Here is a 13,487-nt window from a genome sequence, read left to right as displayed (position 1 = left end):
ATCAATAACCTTAGTGCCGGAGATGAATGGCCAAAAGCCTTTGGACATCATCTTGTACTTGACAAGGACTTGCCAAGTGTGGAAGCCCTCTCCTGAGAACTTCTTAATTTGGGTGTTGTCCTTTGACATTGGGTATTGAAGGAGATTACTAGAGAGTAATGGACTGATTTATGAAGAGGAAAAAACCAGAAATTTTTGATATTTTGGATTAAGTAGAAAGAGAAAGGCTTATGAGAGTGCAACCACCCTTAATCAAGCCAAGGATGTTGCATAAAAAAAAGGAGATTAAGATGATTAAGCGTATGGTTTAGCACTTAGGGTTTGTGTCCAACCACTAATTCTGATGGAGAGAGCTTCATTAGTGTCAATGAATACTTTATTTGGTGATTAAGATCACCATTAGTGTTAAAAAAACACGATTAGTGCTTAAGAGCACATTTCTAGTGTCTAATGACACTTGCATTGGTGATTAGATTCACCATTAGTGTTTAAGAACACTCTTAGTGTTTAAAAACACTTTGGAATGACTCCCCTTTGCTGGATTAGAAGCCTCATTAGTGTTAATCAACACTATTAGTGCTTATAAGCACACTTTGAAAAGTTGTGCACTTGAAGATGATGTTGATGATGGAGCTTGATGAGAATGAGGCTCATGAATACCTCATGGTGTATGGCCACCGCTTCAAACTCAAAAATAGGATCAGCAACAAGCCCTCACAAGAGCACTTAGGTGATTAGAGCAAAGAGGAGAGAATTAGAGCAAGAAATAACTTAATATGGTGAGCTTCAATGGCTTTGAAGGGGGCAGCCCTGGTTTTTTCACTGTAGCAAGCGCGTCGAGCAGCCATTGGGGCTGAGATTAGAACTGTAGATGCTTGAGGCTATGGGCTTCAAAAGCCCTCAACTCTCATAGCTTATAGTCGCCTACAGACGGCAAATCGTTGTACGGCAGTGGGCAGAGCAGAAAACGACGCCGTGTTGAACCAGTCGTAATGCCGCAACAGCGAGTGAAGCAATCAGATGATTGACTGTACGACCCTGAGCGCCCGGGCATCCTCTACATTTTCCCTGGTGAGAACTCCTTGAGATCTTGCCTCCACGAGATGCTAGAAGGCCTCCACTGGCAGGAGATTCAACTCAACAAAGGAAAAGATTAAAAAATTGACCTATTCTACACCACAAAAGTGACCTACTCTTGCCAAGCTCTAGATACCATGTTAGAATTCGTGGTGCTCATGCTAGATCAACTATGTGGAGGAGAGAGACTTACAAAATACAAGAAAATATCTTGCTTATTAAGTTACTCAAATACAACTAGGCTTCTTGCTCCATACTAAATGCCTTCTAGCTCCACCTTTAAATAGATGAGCTAGTGGACCTTAAGTCCCTTCACACACACACCCTTCTCCTCCCCTTTTACATAACCTTAGTCTCTTAATAGAAGGGTCTTATTGTGAACCTTGGGAAAACCAAGGTTGTGGTCTTTCATACATCGAGACAGGGCAAGAGTCAGCTGACATTCTCTCGCAGGACGCCACGTGGAGGTGGTGACATCATACGTGTACCTAGGGGTTACCTTCTCTGCAGCAGCAGCCACACGCTTCACCATGGGTTCAGCAGCCAGAGCTAGATTGACACGGGGATATGCACTGTGCAGCATTGGCTATGCTACGCGCATTTTCAGGAGCCCCGGACGAAGGGGTGGCTATTTGACACATTAGTCACACCGGCACTGATGTATGGAGCAGCGGTATGGGCACCAGGCCTTGCTACCCATTGGTGGACACAGATAGAGAGACCACAGGCCCTCATGATGGCACGCATGATACGCAGCAAACTGTCAATACCTCATGACATTATCCGAGCAGAGTTTGCTGCGCCTCCTATGATGGTAGAGGCCATATTCCAAACTATATGCCTGCTAGTCAGATTCACAGAGATGCCACAGGACAGATTGTCATACAGAGCTTTTGAGGCATCTAGACATCTGGCTGAGGCAGGAGACAGAGGATCATGGTATGCACAGGTCACACATTGGTTCTCACAGCATGGCCTAGACATGGATCATCTACCACCATTCCAGTATGACAGGGATGCACCACATATCCGTCTCTCTCATAGTGAGAGGAACAAAGTATTGAGACAGGACCTATGGCAGCTCTATACACGAGAGACATGGATATCGCCTACGCAGCCTCTTCCACCGAAGATGCTATACTACAGAGATCACTTCATGAGTATCACTGATGATGGATTTATAGAGAGGCCTAGATACATGGAGGGCTTTTTACCACACGGCTCCCGAGTGGCTATTGGTCAGCTTAGAGTTTCATCACATCGATTGGAGATCGAGACTGAAGAGCAGCACGGATCCCCCCAGAGGAGAGGGTATGCAGATTGTGCAGAGAGGAGGTGGAGAGTGAGGAGCATTATGTATGCAGATGCAGAGCATATACAGCCATCAGAGAGAGATATCCCATTTTATTCAAAGAGCCACATTCCCTACGCCATATCTTTGAGGCAGCAGACCAGCGCATACTGGGGAGATTCATTCTAGACATACAGCGTCACAGAGAGACATCATTACAGGCTCAGACAGCTCCAGAGGGGGGACGACAGACACAGATTACTACATTTTTTCAGAGATCATGCTCCAATGGCCATAGGGGTAAGGTATTGGTTTGCAATGTTGCATCAAATACCATATAAGGATGTCTATGATACTAGTACCAATACAAGGATTATGAAAATGTATGCCTCACCATTATGTACGTTCATCACTATCAACCATGGAGAAAGAAGAGGAGAGTTTACTTTTGGTTTGTTAAAGATTATAGACATAGACTCCACCATTCACCAAAATGGGAAATGAATTTATCACCTATCAAAACAAAGGAAATCAATTAAGGACACCCAAATTTACATTACAAAAAGGGTGGATCTACCCTTCTAAATGAAATATCACTCCTAGCCCCTACACGACAGGGAATTACTCTCCAAAGAGCAAAGACACTCAGAGCCCGCAGGAGACAGAGGACACCTAGCTTTTGGACACCACGCCTATACCAGAGAGAGATGACAGAGATCAGAGCTCAGTTTCACAGAGAGGGTGCGGAGCGACTGGCTCGATTCAGAGCAGACCCAGGCATGTTCTTCAAGGAGCTGTAGACACCCCCTTCATTGATGTATACCATTTTATACCCCCAGTATGGTACAAGATGGAGCTAGCTGAAAAGATGCAGGGGGGAAGAGAGCTTGAGCTCTTGCAAGCACACACACACACTCAAAACACTAATAGAGAACACACAAGGTGAGAGGCTGAAATCTTCTTCTTCTCTACTCAACACTCAACACACCATATACAAGATAAGAGTACACAATAATATGAAGGGTACTCAACCAATACATACACGGGTTCTCTATAGTGTGAACCCAACTAAATGAGCTGGTGCTATAACTATGCCAGTCTCTAGAATGGCTGTCACACAGCCTGTCATCCCACTGGCCGCATATCACCCAAGATCTCACCGACCATGCCAGTGGTGTAAGTGTGGGACCTATCCCCCAGGCGGGTCATCAGTGGCCACCGCCTCACTAGACGAGCTCGATATCTCAACACTCCCCCTCGAGCTCAACTCCATCTCACGTACACCAAGCGAAGCCCTGAATCTGCGGAGCTTCTCTGTACCCAATGCTTTGGTGAAGATGTCAGCTACGTGATCCTCTGTGCTGACATAAACAAGATCAAGGTCTCCTGCCAAGACCTTCTCTCTGACGAAGTGGTAGTGGACCTCTATATGCTTCGTACGAGCATGAAATACTGGGTTCCTGGCCAACTGTATACTGCTAATGTTGTCACAAAAAATGACAACTTGTCTATCCACTGATAGACCCAAATCTGCAAGTAGCTTCTTCAACCAAGCTACCTCACATGCTGCCATAGCAGCTCCTCTGTACTCGGCCTCTGTACTCGATAGAGCAACCGTAGGCTGCTTCTTGCTGCTCCAAGTCACAGCAGCACTCCCCAAAGAAAACATGAAGCCACTGGTAGATCTTCTGTCTGAGATACCACCAGCCCAATCAGCATCTGTGTACCCATGTACACATATCTCTGTCCCAATCTCATAGAATAGTCCACAATGCAAAGTAGACTTCACATACCTCAGTATGCGTCTCACTGCATCCAAATGCGGTTTCCGTGGAACCTGCATAAACTGACTCACCAACCCAACAGCATAGCTCAAATCTGGTCTGGTGATCGTCATGTAGATCAAACGTCCTACTATGCGTCTATACATAGTAGGATCCTCCAAGATCTCTCCTGAATCTGCACTCAACTTACCATTCTGATCCAATGGCACAGAAATAGGCTTACAGCCTGTCATACCATACTTGGACAACATGTCCAAGCCATACTGTCTCTGCGGTAATCCAATACCATGTGGTGACCTAATCACCTCAATGCCCAAGAAATATCTGAGCTCTCCCAGATCCTTCATCTCAAACTTCTGTCTAAGCAAGATCTTTACATCAAAGATCTCTGCATAATGGTCCCCCGTAATGATCAAGTCATCTACATAGATGACAACAAGCACAACCCCTCTATCACCATGTCTCACATACAGCGAGAAATCTGCATTGGCTACATGAAAGCCAATAGTGACAAGATATTCAAAAATCTTGTCAGACCATGCTCTTGGTGCTTGTTTTAAGCCATACAAGGCTTTCTTCAACCTGCAAACATGCTCGGGGTGACCCACATCCTCATAACCAAGTGGCTGCAACATATACACCTCTTCTTGCAAATCCCCATGCAAGAATGCATTCTTTACATCCATCTGATGTAAAGACCATTGCTTTGACGCAGCCACAGCTATCACAACTCTCACTGTTGCCATCTTGGCAACTGGGCTGAAAGTTTCCTCATAATCAATGCCATATGTCTGCGCATATCCTTTGGCTACCAATCTAGCCTTGTACCTGTTTATGCTTCCATCACTGTTATGTTTTACTTTGTACACCCACTTGCATCCAATGGCTTTCTTGCCTTCAGGCAATTGCACTAAATCCCAAGTCTCATTTCCATATAGTGCATCCATCTCCTCATCCATAGCTTTCTCCCAACACACATTTCCAACAGCCTCATCAATGCATGTGGGCTCAACAACCTGCACAACCTTTGCCATATATGCATAGTGATGTGCCACATAACCATCATAGGTAAATCTCTGCACAGGATTTTTCACTCTCCCAGATCTTCGCAGCTTTTTGTTTATGGCTTCCATAGCCTTCTTTACACCAGGTGTTCTCATAGCTGGGATCCCAAGCTCCTCATCAAGGCTCATATCTGAGCCACTAGACTCTCCATCAACATGAGAATGCCCTGCAGAAATGTCAGGCATACCAAGGGGCTCAACCACTTTCTCTTTTCCTTTACGTGATGTACTAATCACATTTGCAGGACTGGTATTATGACGCACCCTGCCACTCCATGGTCTATCAACAGACCCACTAGATGAGGACTCTCCTGGTCCACTCAAAGACTGTGATTGCTGACCTGCATTCTGTGCAACCACACTTCCACTCACATCAGCCCCAACAGCTTCTTTTTCAGCAGCATACTAGCTGCTCATCTCATCAAAGACAACATCCCTGCTTACCCTCAACTCACGTGTAGCAGGGTTATAACACCTGTATCCCTTTTGCTCAAGCGAATATCCAATAAACACACATTTTTCAGCTTTCGGATCCAGCTTAGTTCTCAGCTCATCTGGCACATGCACATATGCAATGCATCCAAAGACTTTCAGATGAGACAAATCTGGTTTTCTGCCAGTAAACCTCTCCTCTGGAGTTACATCATGTATGGCTGCAGTTGGAGTACTGTTCATGATGTATACTGCTGTAGAAATAGCCTCAGCCCAATAGCTATGCGGCATATTTTTCTCTTCCATCAATGCTCGCGCAATCTCAGCAATGTGCCCGTTTTTCCGCTCAGTAACTCCATTTTGCTGCAAAGTGTATCTGCATGTAAACTGTCTCCGAATACCATTCTTCTTCAAAAATTCAAAGAACTCATTGGAGAAGTACTCTCCCCCTCCATCTAACCTTAGGCACTTTACATATTTCCCTGTTTGCTTTTCAACCAAAACTCTAAAGTTCTGAAAGTGAGTGAACACCTCACTCTTCTCCTTCATGAAATATACCCACGCTTTTCTTGTGTGGTCATCAATGAAAGTCACATAATACCTGCAGCCTCCCATAGACATGGTCTTCGTAAGACCCCATACATCTGAATGCACAACATCTAGTGCATTTCTGCTCACATATCTGTTACGTGGAAACACATGCTTTGTTTGCTTCCCAAATTGGCATGCTTCACATATTTTATGCATACCTTCCACTTTAAATTTTGGCAGCCCGTCACAATTCCTTTAGTCTGCATAGACTTCATTCTCTGCACATTCACATGTCCAATTCTTTTATGCCAAATGTCTGTGTCTGCAACAATTCCTGAACCATTTGCAAACATCGCAGCACTCATTTCAGGCATGTCTACATTCAACGTAAACATTCTGCCCACTCTGTTGCCTTTTGCAACCAACCTGCACTTGTCTTTAAAATCTTCAACATAACATCCATCAGGGTTAAACCGAACCTGCAAACCCTGCTCAATCATCTGGCCAACTAAAACCAGATTCTTTGTTATGTTCGGAACGTGAAGTACATCTGTAAGGTACTTCACTTTGCCATCCTGCATAGACAATGGCACATCTCCAACATGGGCAATTGGATGAGCAGTGTCATCCTCTGTTTCCACAAAACCTGGTCTTTCCAGGTTTTTCATCTCCTTGAACCACTCCCCATGACTTGTCATGTGGTTCGAAGCACCTGAATCCACATACCATACATCATCTTTTTGTGCTGCTTCAACATTTTCAGACATGGCATTCACGACATGCTGCATAACAAACAACCTTTCATTATCCTCATTATTTCTGCTTGAGGATGCATAGTTGTTTTACTGCACTTTCCCATTTTGCATGTCAGCCTGCTTCTTATAACATTCTGCCTGCACATGTCCAGGCTTACCACAATAATAGCATTCACGTGCATCATTATATTGCCTTTGCCAATTTCCACGGCCTCTTTGACTCCCCCTGCCTCTGAATTTGCCTCTTCCACCTGCGTGTTGTTGTTGTTGTTGTTGATTCTGGGACTGTTGTTGCTGCTGTTGCTGCTGGCCATAATTCTGATTACCTGTTCGGCCACCTCCTTGACCGCGTCCACGGCCTCCTCTACCTCGTCCTCTTCTTGAACTCGTGTAGAAGGCCTGTTGCTCTGAACTGTTTTTGCTTTGTGAAGACTGTTGGTCTTCACCCAAGCTCTTCTCTTCGATAATCAGCATAGACACCAAATCTGTAAAGTTGGGAATGTTTTCCCGAGTCTGAATAGACGTCTTGAACGCCTTGTATTGTGGCCCGAGACCACGTAGACAGACTTCCACCTTGTCATCATCATCTACTGACACACCAATAGATGCAAGGGATTCCACAATACCCTTTATCTTCAACGCATAGTCATTCACAGACATGCTCTTTTTCTCCACAGTATGAAGTTCATTCTTCAACTGTATTTTGCGTGCCTTGGTATTTGTTTCATAAAGCTTTACCAAGGTGTCCCACGCCTCCTTGGGAAACTTGGCATCCTGAATGTGCCCAATCATGGTGTCCTGTATACTAATGGATAGCCAATACATAACCTTCCTGGCTCCTTGGTTCCAGTCTTTAAACTCTTTCACATCTGCAGCAGTCGGATTTATATCCGGTATCTCCGGTGCCTCTTCATGCTCACCCTCTATGTAGTCCCAATAGCATTTTCCCATCAGGAAATTCGTCAACCTGAACCTCCAAGCATGGAAGTTATTCTTATCAAGCTTCTCAACCGCAATTTGAGTTATCCCATCATTTGACATCTTGCCAAACACACAATTTTACCAGAAACTGCACTCTGGTTTTTCTGCACAAACTGCTGTATTTTCTGCACAGCGGTACTGTAGTACTCTCAAATGTCACAACCAGTGACATTTTCTGCACAGCGGTACTGTAGTACTCTCAAATGTCACAACCAGTGACTTCAATGTGCATACATACACCCAATGGCAACTGTAGACCTCTTTGCAGCACCCACAGTGTCTGCACAGTCAATCTGTCTTCCTGCAGTTCTTAAAACAGAGTTCTGCAGAGAATCGATGACTTACCCGCAATGCTCGAAATCGCCTGCTTTCTGAAAAACGGAGGTCCAGACGCGCCCGAAACGCGTTTTCGGCCCAGAAAATTTTGTCTGATAGGACCCTATAGTTGCCCTATAGCTTTACTCCCGCGAAGAAAGCTCCTCAATCAGAGATCGTTGCCGGTGCCTCCCGTAGAGCTTCCGACAAGGGTGTAGTCACCAACACAAATAGGGAAGAGTAGTTGCAGCTCTTACCCTCGTACCGCTTCCTGTGGTTCTCTTGCTTGCAGCTCAGCCCTTAGCACGAACCAAGCTCTGATACCATGAAAAGATGCAGGGGGGAAGAGAGCTTGAGCTCTTGCAAGCGCACACACACACTCACAAAACCCTAATAGAGAACACACAAGGTGAGAGGCTGAAATCTTCTTCTTCTCTACTCAACACTCAACACACCATATACAAGATAAGAGTACACAATAATATGAAGGGTACTCAACCAATACATACACGGGTTCTCTATAGTGTGAACCCAACTAAATGAGCTGGCGCTATAACTATGCCAGTCTCTAGAATGGTTGTCACATAGCCTGTCATCCCACTGGCCGCATATCACCCAAGATCTCACCAACCATGCCAGTGGTGTAAGTGTGGGGCCTATCCCCCAGGCGGGTCATCAGTGGCCACCGCCTCACTAGACGAGCTCGATATCTCAACACTAGCTAGGTTGCATATCATGATTGTATACTCCATGCATATAGCTTTGCATTCTCCTAGTAGTAGAGCTCCATCCCCCCCCCCACTCACTGTACTTGTTGCACACCCAGATTCAGCTTTTTAGTTCAGTACTTTTTCATTTTGTTGGGATGACAGAGGATACCCCATACAGGTACACCGATTTGTCTCATAGGCCGAGTTCGGTCTTTTGGAAGACGTTAATAAAATCTTTCTTTCTTTATTTCTCTCTCTCTCTCTCTCTTTTCTGCACATCTTCATTCAGTTTTCTGCGTTAATTCCGTCGCGAAAAGTGTGCTGATTTCTGAGCATTGAAGTTACCGATCTTCCCCGAAGCTTCCGCATGTTACATTAGCCTCCTAGTATATGCACACATAATGTGCATATAACTGCAACCATAACATATATACATAGGTCTCCTGGTAAAATCTTCCAGCAGCAGCGGGTGCGCTCCTCAGCAAGGTGATGCTCCTAGAGGAAATTGATACATCAAGTGAATACGAAAGAAAATGAAGTCCGATGATCTTAAAGCCAAAGCTTCCTGCATCCCACTGCAGCAAGCTCAAGTCCAAGAGCACTCGTTGCACAAGAACAACTCCATTTTCCCCCAACTTGTGTAACCACTACTCTAGCAAATTCGCCTGAGAAACCCCCTCTTTGGCAATATTCCACAAAGCTGCTAGAACCTGGCCCTGCAATATCCAAAACATCCAAAGACCTCCACCGGGTCTCCCCCGAGATCCAACTCAACTTGCTATGTCTTTGGACTCACATGTGGATTCCAACATGCCCCATACACATGCTCAAGATATCCATCCATAGTCCTACCATGTTCTAAATCTCCAACATGGGTCCCACTCAAAGTCAATTAGTCAAAATACCAAACTCTTCCGCCCTGCGTAAGGGTCCCATATCAGGTAATCCAATACATTCCGTCAAAGGAGGCCATAAGAAACCATAAAGTCATAGGACCAACTTATCATAGATAAGACCATGCATACCATGAACATATATATATATATATATATATATATATATATATATATATATATATATATATATATATATATATATATATATATATATATACATACATGCATACTTACATACATACATGTATGTATGTATGTATTCATTGAGTAAAGAGTACTCCAATGTCCTCTAAAGGAATCCATGTCCCATATGACCATCTTGCCATGGGTGGGCTTGTAAGTCCCCATAATAACAATATCAAAAACATGTCCTAAATGGGCGAGAGTCAATAGGTCTCCATAACCCCTAGACAATATATATCTCTATGATGAGAAACCATATAGAAGCCATAATAACCAAGCTTTAAAACTTCCAAAATTATCTTTTTCTTCTTATTAGAGTCATGAGAGCTCCGGTGTTGGCATCATTGTGTTCTTTTGTATCACATGATTGCAGTTTAGAGTCCATATCATTGTGGGTTTGTTAGACATCACCTCCATCACTCACGAAGGGAGATTTGTTGAGTATTTCGAAGTTAGTTTGTGTGAACACCTACTTTGGGTGTGAACAACCCTTATTTGGTTTTGGCCAAAAGATAAGGCTTGATGCCTATAAAAGCATGTACTTGGGTGATTCTATTAACATTGAGCATCATTTGAATTGTGCAATCTTTTCTCTCTTGTTTACTATCATCTCTCTCTCTCTCTCTCTCTCTCTCTCTCTCTCTCTCTCTCTGCACCAATTTCTCATGGCTTAAACCTCCATCTCTCTCTATGCACATGCTCCACTCCTGGCACCATGATGGTATCACTTTATGACCACATATTTGTCATCATGTAGCATCACATGTTTAGCTTATGTTGCTAGTTTCGTACAGTTTTTCTTTTCCATGGTTCATTATTGATCATGGATACATTGTGCTACCTTTTTGGTCTCATAGACCCTCGGGGTCTTTTGAAGACGTTAATCTCTCTCTCTCTCTCTCTCTCTCTCTCTCTCTCAGATTTACCTAATAATAGTACATCATTTAACTCAAAAAGTGGTCAAGATAACCAAATTAGTGGTTAACTCAACCTAAATAGTGGTTGGAATACAAAAAAGCAAGACCGGATTGTTTTCACTTGACCTAATCAGTGGCCTGACTTAACCTAATTACTCTGATTTACAAACAGGACCGAAGCAATGGCAATGATAAGGAGGACGACTCACCTGGATATAATGACTTCCTGCGCAAGGGGCCTTCCAGATCATAGGAAGGCGTCAAGATGGACACTAGTAGGCGGCCTTCCAGATCATAGGAAGGCGTCAAGATGGGCACATCCCACACAGATATCCCATAGCTCAAATGTGTCGCAAAGCTGTGTCTGCTCTGGGCACAGGCCCGCTAAAAACACAGACTCATCAATGATCGCAGTGAATGCCTAAACCCATCTACAGAATCGTGCTTGGTCTTGCGTCCCTGCTCTCAACACAACCCATGCACGCGGCCAATCCTTTTTCTATTCAATCACAATCCTTTTCCTATTCAATCACAATGAGATCGCCTAATTTAATTTGCAAATTATATTGAAATATTTGCGCCCTTTCATTGAGACTTTCGCATACCCATGATACCACGACACATTAGACCCCCTTCACATGACACGAGGACAGAACCGTGGGAACAACCCCCTTTACATTAGACCCCCTTCACATGACTCAACTGGAGCAGAGAACCGTGGAAACAACCCCCTTCACATGACTCAACTGGAGGAGGGAACCGTGGGAACAACCCTAATAAGAAGTGTGGGCCGTTTAAGGGTTCTTACACACTTGCTTCATATGAGCGAAATGCTCGTCACACAAGAATCAGAGCAAGTGACATCCTATATATCTCCATGCAATGAAGCACCATTTGTCTATTGCCCACCCCACACCAATCAAGCCCCTTTATAAATCAACCTCCACCCATGAGATAGTAAATAGCTTGGACAAGCGTATTTGACCCAAGGGAGCACATGCACAAAGGTACCCATTTTGTGCTAAGTTGTAAACAAGGGGCAAGTTTTTAGACCCCTAATGGGTTGCATTGGCAAGGACTATGGAGTAGCTTGTAGAGAGGCTAACTACAAAATTTAAATAAGGGGAGAATGTACTGCTTTCATTTCACTCTAGATTGATTGTAATCAATATTAATACTTATGACATATGTTCATTTCTTCACATTTTGAAAACTACCACTAGGGAAGGAATATTGAAGGACATTAGGTCAGTTTTGTGGAGAATAAAAGGGGAAAGAGACATTGCTCTTTCTTGGCCTAGTCTAAAGGTTTGTGGACCCAGAATATGTGGGATTTAGGCAAGGCAAGCACGTTCGTTTGTTTTGGAACAAGCAAGAGGTTTTAGTAATGCACAAGGAAAAATGGTTTGACCCCTCTTGAGTTTTCTCATTGGCAAGAACATGCATTTTTCACAGTTTCTAATTGGAAGTTCGAAAGAACTATGTGGGGTATTGGAGTGGAAAGGGTCATCTAGGACATCATCTGGTATATATTTGTTTAGGTGCTCCATTTAGTGGCCACATCTACTTGACCTCCCATTGGCTATGTTGGATTTTAAAAATATTAACGTCTTTTGCTAGGTTGGAGGAGTGATGGTGGTCAACTAGTGGCAATGTTTGGCATATCCAAGTTTGATAAGCCCTTGTTCACAAAATGTTTGGCATATCCAACTAGTAGCAATGTTTGGCATATCCAACTAGTAGCAATGTTTGGCAAATCCAAGTTTGATAATCCCTTGTTCTCAAAAAACAAATTTGAGAGTTTTATAGATCAACATCTATTCTTACTTAGAGACTTAATCTAGAGAAGTTTTCTCATTGTTGGCGAGAACATGCCTTTTTGCATAATTTTTTATCGGAAGTTGAAAAAACTATGAGGGCTATTGGAGTGGAAAGGATCATATACGACATCTAGGGCTATTGAGTGGAAAGGGTTACATAGGACATCTAGTAACTATTTGTTTGGAAACTCCATCTCATAGACATGTCTACTTGACCTCTCATTGACTATGTTGGATTCTAAAAATGTAAAGAGACTGAATAATAAGGGAATTTGTCATGTAAGGGACTTTTGGGAAGGTCCTTTACTAGAGTTTCTCTTAGGCCCATGTGGGCTCACTTGTCTAGTCGTGAAGACACATTTTTTGGGTGATATGTGTATTGGTCGCATTAGAAAAGGGTGGGGCCCTCAAAAGAAAGCAATTGTGTGTTCTCATGTTTACGGGAAGTGTGAACCACTAAGAATGCTTTACTCTTGGAGCCCTACCAAATTAGGGGCTTAATTGTTGGACAAGGGAGAAGATGCTATGCACACTCACACAGACACACGCGTACACACAGTGACAGTAAAGCTCAGAGAATGAGAGACATGCACACTCACACAGACACACGCGTACACATAGTGACAGTAAAGCTCAGAGAATGAGAGACATGAAGCTCAATGATGCTGGAAAGTACTCAATGATAATGATAAGGAATGAATGGAGTACAAGAGTACAAATAACCCTAGCCT

General features: G+C 43.6%; 1 long non-coding RNA gene across 1 annotated transcript in view; it reads right to left on the bottom strand.

Moving 5' to 3' along the window:
• LOC147603542 (uncharacterized) overlaps nucleotides 1–11,714 on the bottom strand; it is a 49,122-nt gene extending 37,408 nt beyond the window's left edge. The window contains exon 1 of the long non-coding RNA XR_015265574.1: nucleotides 11,146–11,714. This is a non-coding gene — a long non-coding RNA (uncharacterized LOC147603542). The remainder of the gene's footprint in view (nucleotides 1–11,145) is intronic.
• Between the last annotated feature and the right edge of the window lie 1,773 nt (nucleotides 11,715–13,487).

Source organism: Cibotium barometz, chromosome 63 (assembly GCF_041138505.1).
Source record: "Cibotium barometz isolate CiBa-2024 chromosome 63, ASM4113850v1, whole genome shotgun sequence".
Classification (NCBI taxonomy): Eukaryota; Viridiplantae; Streptophyta; class Polypodiopsida; order Cyatheales; family Cibotiaceae; genus Cibotium; species Cibotium barometz.
This window is presented reverse-complemented; position numbering and strand designations above follow the sequence as displayed.